At 35.7% G+C, this 15,000-nt stretch overlaps 1 protein-coding gene across 1 annotated transcript in view; it reads left to right on the top strand.

The window, feature by feature from the left end:
- LOC122795744 (kazal-type serine protease inhibitor domain-containing protein 1-like) overlaps positions 1-15,000 on the top strand; it is a 224,150-nt gene that overhangs the window by 124,648 nt on the left and 84,502 nt on the right. The gene's annotated exons all lie outside the window — the stretch shown is intronic.

Here is a 15,000-nt window from a genome sequence, read left to right as displayed (position 1 = left end):
ATTAGCACTCTTCAAGAAAAATCTTGATGAGTGGATGGGAAATAGGAAATACACCCCGGGGATCACTTCTGTGTCTCTGCTCATCAGTGGCACAGGAAAATAACTTTCTTGGGTGGCGTAAGCCAGGAAACCTTGTTGGCTAGGCTTGCATAGGCCCTTGGGCCGATAGCCTAGTACCTACCTATGAACCTATGAACCTATAATAACTGGATCAGTTGTATAATCAGAACTCTATCAGAAAAATAGTCAACTCAGTTCTAGGCATAAGGTACTAGCTGCTTGATGTACAGGAGAGTACAGAGTTGTGACTTTTGTTTTTGAAAGAGTCCATTGGATTTTCAGGTCTTGCAGCAGCACTGATACTGTTCCACAAAGCTGGCCTAATTTTATTAAATGCACTTTCACCACAAGATGAGCTGAGTCTTATTAGGTCCATGATGCTGTTACCACTGTTTCATAAGGAGTGCCCTGGGTCCTTTGGGATAAGGTATTTTTTAAAAAAGTGGGAAGGTACATTTATTATTCTGAAAAGTAAACTGTTAAGCAATAGGGATGCTCTCCCAGTTCATCCATCCATCCTCATCCCCTGTTTCCCATTTTACACACAGGGTCAGGGTTACTGGGGCAAAAGTAGTTTCTTTAGTAGATGATACTGATAGCTTGAAGATGGGCTAGAAATGAAAATAACGCAATTTTATTGGTGTCTTTCTGTATTACATTTGGGTATTTTTGAGAAAAAAATCGCTGTTTGACATACATAATCCTATATCAGAAAGGGTCAGCAGGATGGCTATATAACCATTAGAGTGCTCATTTTTGTGTCATATAAGTATAAATGTACCTCAACATGGGTCAGGTTCTGGTTTCAAACTTACCAAATATCAAACTCATAAGTGTATTTTGCTTGTATACTATCAGAACTCAGCATATTTATTTCTCAGTTTTAAATGTTATTGCAAACTGGAGTTTTGATAAAATTAAAATAAGATGTACTATATATATATATATATATATATATATATATATATATATATATATATGGTTCCCTATCAAAAGCCTGAAACACTATAAGCCTGAAAATCAAAATCCTGAAAACTATAGACTGAAAGTTCAAAATCCTGAAAGACCAAAATCCTGAAACTCAAAATCCTGAAAACACAAAATGGACATACTGACGTCATTGTGGCTTTGCTATTGTTAGCCCTGTGGTGTTGGGTCATGCATTGGGTTCAGGTAAGTGTGCGGTTGGTTTTATGTTAGGGTTAGGGGCGGTTTAAGTGAGTTAGGGTTAGGGCGCAGGTTAGGCATGTATGCAGTAGTGACAAATATTGGGGTTAGGGGCGGTTTAAGTGAGTTAGGATTAGGGCGCGGGTCAGGTGAGTGTGCGATAGTGACGGACCTTAGGGTTAGGGTTAGGGTCAGGGTCAGTTGGTAGATATTAGTGTCTTTATAGTGACATATTAGCATTATTTGTGTTTTCGGGATTTTGAGTTTCAGGATTTTGGTCTTTCAGGATTTTGAACTTTCAGTCTATAGTTTTCAGGATTTTGATTTTCAGGCTTATAGTGTTTCAGGCTTCTGATAGGGAACCATATATATATATATATATATATATATAGAGAGAGAGAGAGAGAGAGAGAGAGAGAGATCCAGACAAAGAAATCTTCAGATGGGCACTTTATTTTTTTTCTAAATAAACTAATTCTAAGATTGCTTAACCTTAGGGGAAAAGATCCTTACTTCCAAAATTACATAAACAAAATAGTGCAGACACATAAGTGACTAAATTAGGTTTAACTGACAAATGTAAATTATTCCCCATTCTGACCTAAGTGACTTCAAAGAAAGTCATGTATGTTTCACTTGGAAGTCCCTTGTCTTACCATTAGACCAGAGGCATTTAGACAGGGAGAGGAATGGGACTTTTCACAAATGCTTGTATTTTAGTTCTTTGGATTATGGCTCACCGGGAAACTTGCTACAAAGGGGGAAGAAACTAGGTTTAGATTTCTTTTAGAGGTGACATAAGCCCTGTCTTGTGTCAAAAAGTCACATTTGGGAGAAGAACTAGTAGGATGTTTTTGGATCTCTGATATAAATATTTATGTTAAGGCAAACATTATGCAAATTTTGGCATCTAGATTTTTTTGGTGATGATAAATTATAAAATGGCCCAGAAAGGCATTGAGCTGTATCTGGATCCCTTCTGTTGGATGCTAAGATAGGGACTTAAGGATGGTTGGTTTAAATGAGCTTCTGTCATTGCTGGGACACATGCCGCAGCAATTTGGACAGCATTAAGAAGATTATTTACAGGCTTTAGAACCAGACTTGTCAGAGATATTTAGAGGTTAGTCAGAACATGGAATGGAAACAGGAAATAAAGAAAAACTTGCTACCTGACAAAAGGACTTCCAAAGGTACCTACAGATATGCCAGTCATGACACAGTGATGGAGTGTTCAAAACTTACTCGTTATTATGTCAGTGTCTAGCTAAGAAGAGCCCATCAAAGGGTTGTTTGTCCTGGACAGCAAAAATGCTGTATTCGTGATCACCCCCTAAAGTATAGCATTCTGGCAATCATGGAAGAATATTTTAAGGTCTAGCTTGCTAGAAATGGATAAAAAGTAAATTTGGGGAAACATGCACTATGTAAAATGTTTACCAAAAACATATTGCACTTGTATTTGTAGGTCACACCTCCCAGACAGGCTTAGATGTTTCTCCTTGCACTCTACTTGCTGTCTCTTTGGAGAGGGAGGGACTGGAAACTGGTTTTCTGGGTAGAGATCTGGTTTATTAGTGGAATGGAGGCTGAAAGGGCACTATATCAAATCTGGAGGCATACTTTTGCACTTTGTAAAGAAGTTATAATTCATCAGACTCATATATCTCACTGTCTGTCTGTCTAGAAGAGGCGGGTGTATTGTGGCTGTTGTTAACTTCTGGAAAATATCACATGACCTTAGCATTTCTTTTAACTTGACTGCTGTAATATAGTCTGAGAGCCTTAAAACAGAGATACAGTTATAGCTAGTGGTTACCCCACTGATGTGGAGGGCCTAAAAGATGGTACATTATTAGTTCAAATTTCAGGTAATCTTGCAGTCTGAAGAGTAACATTTACCTTAATTTGAGCCAAGAGTGTGACAGAGGATAATAATAGAATGTATGGTTGCATGAATGTAGATATTCATGAGAAGGAATAGCCTATCATATAATGGGGAAATGTTATTCACAGAAATGGAGACGGGCTCTTCCTATATAAAGCTTTAAATAACAAAATGTTATAACTTGTTGTATAGAGCCTCAAGGAATGGACTGTTTGTTTAGTTTTAGTCCAGCAGCCCTAGGTAGTGCTATTTTAGGTGTTACGGTTGTTGCAAGTTTTATGTCTAAGGTCAGATCAGCATGTGTGTGTTTCTGTTAGTGAGGAGCTGAATATTTGAAGGATAAAGGCTGTTGATTGCTTTGTTTTTCTGCTCATATGGAGCTCACTACAGACAAGTATATAAATAGTTTAACTACAGCTGAATATATTAAAGTTAAAAAACTGTCACTTAGAGCATTGTGTTATATTGATATGAATTAGCTGAATAGAAGGATTTTCATTATTATATTGCACTACAGATTAATCATTAGTCTTGATATGGCTTAAATTGGGACTACTGCCTGTATATGAGCCCCAGGTACTTGAAGACCACTTTTTCACAGTCAGGGCCTCAAGCTTCTTGTAGCTTATGTGGATATGTGACTACATGTTCGGGCTAGGGGCAGTATTGGTACGGAGAGAATAGAGCGGTTATATCTCATTCGTACATAGTAGCTGGGTTTAAGCATGGAAAGGCCAGCAGACTTGCAGAGAGAGTGTGGGGGTCATACTTTTGGGCAGCTATCTGCAGGGTGATTTAGGTTTAAGGAGGAGGGATCATTAGGTTTTAGGGTTGGGGGGTTAGGAAGTGAGACAAGAGATTTTAGTTTAGGAGTAGGAGAGAAGTTTAGGCTTAAGGAGGAGAAGTAGAGCTTTAGGGTTAGGGAGGGATCAGGAAGCTTATTCTGGGTGAGCGGAGCTTTATGTTTCTCAATTGGGACTGTAGGGCTAAGAAAGAAAGTACTATAGTTACAGGTTGGGACTGGGAGAGAGTTTTAGTATTAGAGTTAGGGTTCTGCTAGGGCTATGCAGTACACTAAGTTCAGCTGGTAGGAAGGCAGTGTAATTAACTAGGATCGGGCTAGTGGGAGTCAGGGCACTTGCTATTTACAGCAAGTGGCAGTGAGCAAGTGTGTCTATAAACCTATTCAGATTACATCTGTGTGTATCTTTGTTTTCATAAAGGGAACAGATTAGTATGAATGCCTGATAGGGGTTCCTGTTCCATTCAAGTTTTACTCATGATCCCTTTGTAGTCCTTAACTGTCATACAATGATTTGGAATTATAGTACTGTTTTAAATATAAAGAAATACCCTAACTGCAGTATTTCCAAAACCTTCAGCTTAAAGCAAAACTGTGGAATAAAATCCCGGTATATGTGAGGCAGAGCACCTCGCTGGCCTTGTTCAAGAGAAATCTTGACCAATGGATGGGAGATCGCAGATATACCCCAGGGATTACCTCAGTGTCACTGCTCGACAGAGGTACAGCAAAATAATGGGTATAGTTCCCCATACTAAAGGGGTGGCGTAAGCCACAAAACTATGGGCTAGGCTTGTAAATGCCCTCGGGCAGATAGCCTAGTATGAACCTATGAACCTATGAACCTATGTAGCTAGCATTTTTCACAATTGTAAAAATTAAACTATAAGGATAGAAATGCATTGTTGTACTGTAGCTTCACCTATTAAAATAATGCTTAAAAAAGTACTTTTTTCTTTTAAATGTTGAGGTAGGGACATGAAAGAAAGAAAGAAAGAAAGAAAGAAAGAAAGAAAGAAAGAAAGAAAGAAAGAAAGAAAGTATATACAATTCAGGACACAGAAAGAAAGAAAGAAAGAAAGAAAGAAAGAAAGAAAGAAAGAAAGAAAGAAAGTATATACAATTCAGGACACAGTTCCTAGGACAAAAATGTAAAACATTTTGTAGAAAAGAACCCCTCTGTGTTTTACTGAAAGCAGATTTGCAATCTAACCTTTTTGAAGCTACAAAGGCTAGGAGCAAAAATTGCCCAAAACTTTGACTTTGAAAAGGATCTATATTAAACACATTAAGACTCCATGGTCAACCAATAATATACATTAGATCTTGACTAGATGAAAACTGTTTCCCCTGAATTAAGCTACATTTGCTGTTAAATCTGAAATTCATAAAATAAGCATATTTTCTTATATTTATTGCAAAGCCTCCCACATTCCCCATGTAGATCATGCACCCTCAACCTTTTTAAATATTTTCTACAATTGTTACATATTGACAATATTGAAAAATCTTCATACCATGAAGAAAAGCAGAATTCAATTAATTTGTTGAAAATAAACATAACTTCTACAGTGATTTTCAGCCATTTATCCCATTATCTTATATTCTTCCTTACAGTCATACTTTATTTTGGAACAATACATATTATTAATCTGATATTGGCACTGACATGTCTAATATTATGACTTTCTGAATCAAACATGACTAAATCACTAAAATGTGTTTTTATAAATGTTGGCTAACTAAATCAGCAGGCAACTGGCAACAGGATCTTACAAAATGCAAGGAAAATGGCTCACTTGGTTATTTTGACAAACAACAATTAATTGGATAATAATCTCTTAATGGAGGGATCAATTACTTAATGATACAAAGAGTTAAGTAACCAGGCAAGTAAATTATCCATGCTTAGATCAGATTTACCTGATTCTGAATCACTGAGCTTTCATATAGCATTAACTAAAATGTTAACATAATGTACTGAATACGTCCTCTTAACACTTAACAGGCTAAACCCTTCAGCCACATTTTTCTTAACCTCATATTTTTAAGCCATTTTCAAAAACAGCTTTGGAGGATATTCATTCATGAATGTAAATGCTAAAATAAATTAGATACATCCAGATTCTTCCCACATTCAGAATTTATGGAACTGGCAATCCTCTAAAATAGGAAATCACAGCAAAATGTTCAGCACAAAGGTGTCCCAAAAAAACTGGAAAACGCTGGAAAAGCTGGTATGATTCTTTAATTTATTCCAATCAATAGAAATCCAAGGAAATTAAATGGTTTCAATATCCACAGCATTTCCATCAGCAAAATCTGTTATAAACACCAGTATGTTGAATTTAAATACGAAAAGGCACCAAAAAATGACACTATAATGAATTGATGGAAGTCGTGCAATATCTCATTGAAATAAATGAAGGGACTATACCACTTTTTTCAGTGTTTTAGTGTTTTCCTGAGGTAAGGTGCAGCAGTTAGCTTTGTCACCTCACAGCAAGAGGTTCTCTGGTTCTATTCTCAGCTGGAGTGCCTTCTGTACAGAGTCTGCATATCCTCCCTGCAGTCGATTGAGTTTTAAAGACATGCAGTAGGTGGTGTGTGTGTGCATGTGTGTGTGTATGTGTGTGTGTGTGTGTGTGTGTGTGTGTGTGTGTGTGTGTGTGTGTGTGCGTGCGCGCGTGTGTGCACGTGTGTGCATGTGTGTGTGTGTGTGTGTGTGTGTGTGTGTGTGTGTGTGTGTGTGTGTGTGTGTGTGTGTGTGTGTGTGTGTGTGTGTGTGTGTGTGCGCGTGCGCGTGTGTGCACGTGTGTGCACGCGTATGTGTGCGTGTGTGTGTGTGTGTGTGTGTGTGTGTGTGTGTGTGTGTGTGTGTGTGTGTGTGTGTGTGTGTGTACCTTCTTTGAAGGTTGGGTGCCAGGCTAACAACTCAACACCATAAAAACCCCACTGCCAATAAATCTGCAGACTGGTGATCCGCTGTGATGACCCCCTAAAAGGAGAAGCCGAAACACATTGCTTTACTGTTTTCCTGAGTTTTCCATCTACCTTTGTGCTGAGTACTTTGCTGTAGTTTTACGTCTAAAGCTTTTGCATATGTATGGGCCTGCATTGTTTGCCATGCACTTTTAGTGTGAATCCTTTAAATAGCCTGTAAAGGTACCTGCAGTAAGTGTGTGTGTGTGTGTGTGTGTGTGTGTGTGTGTGTGTGTGTATGTATGTTTGTGACTATGTGAGTGATTGGCATCACTTAAATGATTAGCTCTTTGCCTTACTTCTGTTGCTTGCTGGGATAGGCTATGGTTGTGCTGTGACCCTGTACAGGATAGAATGATTATCAGAGAATGAGTGGATGATCACATATCATATTCTATTCTACCATACAAAACCTGATAAAGACATTGTATAATCAGCACTCATTTTAATACCATACTTTATATTAAATATCAGTAATTTAATCATGCAATATAATCCTTCCAGGAAAAAAACAATGGATGTTTAAAACAAACTTATTGTATAATCAGCACTTATTTTATAATACCATACTTTATATTAAATATCAGTAATTTAATCATGCAATATAATCTTTCCAGGAAAAAAACAATGGATGTTTAACACAAACTTACCATATTTTTTAATTTATTAGCCTACTATTAAAGATCCACGGTGGTGGTGCTGCAGTAGCGTTGTCGCCTCACAGTAAGACTCTGTCCGGTTCGATTCTCAGCTAGAGCGTCTTCTGCGTGGAGACATGCGTGAATGGGTGTACCTTCACTGAAGGTTGTGCATCAGGGCTGGCAACTCAGCATGTAAAAATCAACTGCCAATCATTAGCGGACTGGAGTTCCGCTGTGGCGACCCCTGACCAGGAAAAGCCGAAAGACGCAACAACTAGCCTAATATTAAAGACAATGGTTGGGAAATTGTAGACTCAAAAATAAATGAACATATGCGTAGTCTTACTTTAATACCATGCTTATAATATTAACTTGGACTACTTGCACAGTGACAACTCTCTGAATGCAGCTACTGTTTCTTGCATTCCATTTTTTTAATAATGACAGAGAAGCACCCTATGTATATACTAAACACAAATGCTACAAAACTTCAATGTAAATATTAAGATCATGGCAATTATGGAATTCTTGAAATAAATGTATACTTGAGGGGTGAAGTGCCTCCAAAATAAAGTTATAAATCCAGTAGAAAAAAGAGATTAGAAGCACACCACGACAATCGAAGCCAACTCAAAAAGCTGATGTATCCTTTATTTGTAGAGAGTAAGCACTTTCACGCCTCACAGGGCGCTTCTTCAGACTTTAATAAAAATAAAGAGTAAAAATCTCCATTATATCTCTGCCTAACCCTTTCTTAAGCCAATGAAATCTCTGAAGGTTAATTAGCTAATTAATTCTAATTTTCAGCATCTAATTTCCTTGTCATTAGAGAAATCTTTACAAAAACAGTTGTTGACTGATAAAGTTGTCTAATAAAACTAGCAGTCTACTGTGAGTTTCCCTAAGGCTCTAAAAATAATAATGATAAAATATATGCAAACAGACATACATAAAAATTCATATAGAAACATAGAAATATACAAATACATAAACATATAAATATAAAAATGTTAAAAATACATACATATACACATCCATATCTGTATACTCATGTGTAACTCAATGTATACCTCGATGTTATGTGTAAACATATGTGTATAAAAGTATATATATATATATATATATATATATATATATATATATATATATACATGTATGAATGAGTATGTATGAAGAATATATGTAGAAATATATACATACACATATATAAAAATATATAAATATATAAAAAATATATAAAAAATATAAAATATATATATGCACGTATATGTGAATACATATTTGATCATATGAAGTAAATATAATATATGATGGAAATATTGTATGTGTGTGAGAATGTAGATATAAAAAATGTGTATAAAAAGTATGTGTATGCTTATATGTGTATATAGAAATCGCATAAGTGTGTATGTGAGAGTATATAGTGAAAATCTGTATGAATTAAGTGCAATATGTATACTTAAATGAGAGGAGCTAGTATATGCAACTGAAGAACTATATGGAAAGAGCAGTGTTGTTAGTGTCTCAGTGGTCTGTCTTTCAAAAAGGGTTTTAAAGAAACTTTATCATTAAGACCATGTCTAATATCAGCTTGTAGTCTGATTATAAATCTGTTCGCTTCTTTTTCAGTAAAGTTACTTAAATTTCCTAGCCTTGTGGTGGTATATATCAGTTCTAAAACCATGAACTTAAATTTATGTATGGTATCATTATGAATCACATGTTTGGCTTGGGCATTGGTCTCATTCTCTTTGCTTATGGCATATAAGTGCTCCCTAATTCTCTCTCTTAATGTTCTATTTGTTTTACCAACATAATACATATTGCATTTCTGACAAACACCTAAATAAACAACATTTCTGGAAGCACAACTAGCATAGAAATCAAACTCATAACATACTTGTGTGTCTGGATGTATGAAAGTATTTCTATTATATATATATTGACACTGGTTACAATTGTAACAAGGAAAAGTTCCCTTTTTTACTGAAAGTGTTCTAGTCTGTTTGTGCTCATAACATAGTAGTCTCTTCAAGGACCTAGTGTTCTTATAGCTGAAGCTCGGATGTTGACCTACTATCTTACTAATCTCTTCATCTAAGGTCAAAATTCCCCAGTTCTTTCTAATAACATCTGTTATCATTCTATTACAGTTAGTATAAGGAATATTGACTCTTTTTCCAATCTTGTTGTTTCTTTTCTGTTGAACTGCCATGTTATTATTCTGTTGTTCAGCACCTTCTATATATGGACGTCCTTTACCTGTTCGATCCACATAATTTAGATTCTCTAAATCTTTTTTATTATAACCCCTGTCTGATAAATCCTTTTCTGTGTCTAATAAGGCTTTTTCAAAAATTTCCTGTTTACTAGTTAACCTTGAGCATCTTAATGCCTGATTCTTTACCACATTCTTATATATATGTGGGGGATGCATACTGGTTCTATGTAAGAAGGCATTTCTTCGACAGGGTTTCCTATAGATAGATGTATGTATCTTATCTCTATCTTTTGAAATCAATACATCTAGAAACTCTATAGAATCATTTGAGCAGTTACTAGTTAATGTTAAAAAGCTAGTGGTGCCATTTATATAGGTAATAAAATCATTAAGTGATTCATGGTCTCCTCCCCAAATCAAAAAGAGGTCATCCACAAATCTCTTATAGAGTCTAATATATTTAGAAAAAACAGTATGTTGTAGAATGTAGGTATGCTCCCAGTAAGCAAGTACTAAATTTGCATATGAGTTGGCACATGGGGTGCCCATTGCCACTCCTGTTGTTTGCAAGAAATACTTATCAGCAAATATGAAAACATTATTATTCAAAATTATTTCCAATAACATTATAATCTTAATTATTTCATCTCTTGTTATATCTTTCTGAATTAGGTACAACCTTAAATATTCTAGACCTACATCATTGGGTATACATGTAAATAGGGACTTTACATCCAGGGTTACTAGGTAGTCTGTTTCCATCAAGAGCCCATCATTGTTTAACATAGTTAGTGCTTCTAAAAACTGTTGCGTGTCCCTAAGAATAGATGTAGTTGTTTGTACAATATGTTTTAACTGTTTCTCTATATAAATAGAGATGCTCTCAGTTAACCATCCTTTACCTGAGACTATGGGTCTCAGAGGTGGTGTTTGTAGATTCTTATGAATCTTTGGTAAACCTCTAAACATAGGTACTAATGGTCTCTCAATGAGAAAATATTTGTAAAGGTCATTGTCTATAATAGAGCACATTAGCATATCCTATAAATCTGTGTATACATTCTTAATTAAAACATTCAATTCCATAGGAGTTAGGCACTTATAGGTAGTCTGTTCAGACAACATGTCAATTACTTCTTTCTCATAAAACAGTGGCACCTCCTTTATCCGCAGGCCTAATCACAATATTTACATTATGCTGTAATTCATTTAAAGCTTGTCTTTCTTTACTAGTTAAATTAAAAAAACTGCGTTTTTGGCTTACGAGATCTATCATTAAACAGTGCTAATAAGTCTGCAGTACATGCTTTTTCAAAACATTCTAAATAACTGTGTAGTGGAGGTATAAAAGTTGATGATTTAGAAAATACACCGACATTGTTATTCATTAAACCTTGATCATCATTATTGTATAGTAAGCCTAATGCTACATTTCTAGTAAAGCACTTAAGGTCAATTATAATATTAGTTACATCAACAGACTGTGAAGGAATAAATGATAATCCTTTATTCAAAACAATTACCTCCAATGATGTTAAAGTATGTTTCGATAAGTTCACTATTAAGTCCTTTGTGCTGGCTTCAGAATTTTCTTCTGGAATTTGTATGGCTCTTCGGACGTCTTCCTCTTGCACCCCTTGTAATACGGACTCCATTCTTGTCTGTTCATAGGTTTGAGCGAAATTATGGAATTCTGCTTTCTTACTGTAGTCAAACAAATCCTGTGTAAATTTTATTTTGAATGCATATACTTTGCTTTGGTTTCCCAAGTTAATTAACAAGCCTTCAGTCCTTCTAAGTCTCAGTCATTAACATAACTGACATACATTTCTGTGTTTTTTTTTTTTTTGGCTGACTTGCAGTTACCAAAAAGATAACAAGAATGTTGTACAATAACTATAACCCTGAATATTGCTCGCATTCAGATGTCTACTTGAATTACCCATATTTCCACTGCCCTTGCATGTATTTGAAGAGTCACATTAAAACAGATGTTGCTTACACCATATGCATGATTTTGCAGATTTCAAATGAACAGGTGTTTTGGCTATTCTTTTCTCAAATACTCTACATATTCTAACCTATCCTACTGAAAATCCCCACTTCAATAATTCAGAAATGTTAGTATCCATTTTAAAACGTATTATAATCATAAAAGTTTGTACATAACCGGTCTTTACATTCCACCAAAACAAAGCACTAACACGCATCCAAGAGTGAGAAGATCCTATCCTGGGCCTTCTCAAATCTTCACTTTGAAACTATTATACAAGGAAACACAAATATTAACTGGACCACCTATAACCCATACTCCTCAGCTGCTAAATGCAGTGTACCTTTTCATTTCTGCCACCTTTACAATTTCACACAGTTTATCAATACCCCTACATGACTTAACAGATCTTCTGGAAAATAAAGTACAATTGACTGGATCCTATCAAATATCCACAACAACATTGCACAGTCGGCTATGCTGCAGGAGTTTCTAAGCGACACCTACTCCACACAAGCCATTCACAGCCGCTCTCCAAAACATAAACTCATCTTATTTAACCATAGAAGGAACTGATCTAAGTTTGATACTGAACTTTTCAAGGAAACCCCATTACTCTGTGACTGGAATATCCTAAAAACTCTCCATCTTGTTGACACTGTACTACATTTTAACACACACATTTATAAAAATTCTAAATGCACATGGCCCATGCAGAAGGGAAAGATTCAGATCCAGCCTTGCCCCTTGGCTATCATTAAAGTACAAATCATTTTAGGAAACAAAGTAATCAAGCTTGAAATACATGGAAAACTAACAAATTATATTTTTGTCTCTAATCCTAGTGTACTCTGAGAAATGCAACCAAAGTAAAAATCATTCTTGATAAGAAAAACTTTGCTAATCATCAACAACTCACTCTAAATCAGTAAAAAAATTGGTCCAGTCTATCTCATCTCCCCAAACCTGGTAAACCATCCTAGCGTGACACATATCTTAGCCTATCAGACTAAGCCACTGCCTGTGCCTTCAACTCTTATTTCATTAACTGTGACACCTTCTTATCAAGCCCCAACTCCAGTTAACCAAAATACATTTACTTCCCATGCAATCATAACCTCCAAAATACGGTCATATCTGTCTAAATTGAAGCCTAACAAATTAGCCTCTGATAATCTCCCCTCAGAATACCGTATAACTGCAGTGAATACCATGGTCTACTCTGTAGCTGTTCTCATTAACAGAGCCCTACAAGCTTGCATTCCATACACACAATATTCCTCAATTTCTACATCATACCTGTTTGTAAAGGTGGTTTATATGTGAAATGATCAACTGCAGAACCATTTTTATCATTATCCCCACTCTTTAAAGTAATTGAAAAATGAATACAATTACAATTATTTAATTACATATCTTCTAGCCTCATCCCAACATGACTTTTGCACATCACACACCACAGATACCTCACTACTATTTTTACTGAATACCATTTATCATTGCAGTAATAACAAATCCCTGGCGTCTGTAATCTTACTTAATCTCTCTAAGGCTTATGGCACAATCTATCACCAGAAACTCCTCCATAAGCTATCACTACTAGGTCTCTCCATCTCCTGTCTTTCCTGTTTTTTTTCAACCTCTCCATTGCAACTCAAAGAATAAAATGGTGGCAATACACTTCCTCTGCTCTCCTCTTCCCATACTTGTAGGAGTCCTACAGGGTTTCATATTTAACCCCATTCTATATTGCATTTCCATTGAGGACTTACTTTTACAGTGTAGTAATTCGTCCTTCATTCTGTATGTCAGTGGCACTACCATATCTGCTCTGCAGAAACATCCAAGAAATTCAGCCCAAAACTGACATTCCTCTTCCTCATCTCTAATTGGCCTAAAGACACAAACCTTGTTCTTAAAGTCAATAAATAAGTAAATTAAATTAGTGCTGTTCAGCCCAAAACCCTTCAAAACACCACACCTACTTTTAGTTTCATATCCACAAATGGGACTTTCATTTAATTTGTAACTCACACAACATTTCTAGGGCTAATCATTGACAATAATCAGAAATGTGACCTCCAGATATAACAAGCCACCAAACACCTCATCAAAACTGCATTTGCCCTATAGAACCAAAGCCCACCTCACTGATTCAATCAAGAAATGCATATCAACTACACTATCCTCCCCACCCTCTTATAAGCCACATCCCATCTAATCTTCAAGGTACCCAGCTCAAAATTATATTACAAACTTCCAACAAAATTGCCAAATTTGTCACAAAACTCTCCCTCTCAGACTCAGTTGCAATGCACACAGCCAACTGAACTAGCCTGAATTCCTTAATTTCCTTAAACTCTATCTGGTGAAACAAGCTCAGAAAACTTTACAGTCTCCAAAAAAAATGCACCTCTCTGTCTTGTTTCATCCCATAGTATTCCACTCCCCCATGCTCTTAGGTCAACTGGCAAGCTTTTTATCATGCACCAACTTTTCCAATAACTCCTTTCAGGTATCCTGACTCTGGCACTCCCTGTCATTACCTCTTTGGGAAACCATATATCCCTACCAATTAAAAACACAACTGAAAGCAGATATTCTTACAAATTGTGTCACTGTTCAATTCACCTGGTAATCTTTCTTCACAATTCTTGCATCTCTCTTCTTCTCACTCTGTTAACCTCTGTCTTGTAAATATGATGACTTAACAACATTTCTTCTTCTTTTCTTCCATTTTTTTTCCTTTTAACCTACTACTATCTTTAACACACCCGTATCTTCTCCAAGCGTATCAACGTATTCCTGTTCTTCCCACTTTATCACTTTCTATTTCTGTTTTCTGTTTTATTTACCAAGATGAAATTGTATATGTTAGCCTACCAAATAAGCATACCCGATTGAACCAAATTGAATTGTGTAAATATTCTTATATTTGCATTTTACAATTGTGTAATTCATTAATTCATTCATATAATATATATCTGTTTTTGTGTAATTTATAATTCTGTATAATAATGGAACTTTTCTCCGCAAGCCTTCACTATAAAGAGACTTTTCCCAGTTAGACTTTCTGAGTAAACCAACACAAATAAATAAATACATACATACATATACACAATGCCTTCCTAAATTATAATTATGGTCTGTTCCTCTGTATCTGGCCATTTATGGATTTTATTTTGCAAAGATGAAATGTTTACAGAAAAAATATGGCCTCATCAGGACTACAATAGGTAATATAAA

Source organism: Protopterus annectens, chromosome 2.part2, assembly GCF_019279795.1.
Source record: "Protopterus annectens isolate FY-2018-M chromosome 2.part2, PAN1.0, whole genome shotgun sequence".
In the NCBI taxonomy this organism is placed as follows: Eukaryota; Metazoa; Chordata; order Ceratodontiformes; family Protopteridae; genus Protopterus; species Protopterus annectens.
The sequence above is the reverse complement of the archived record's forward strand: the minus strand, read 5'-3'. Positions and strand labels throughout refer to the sequence as shown.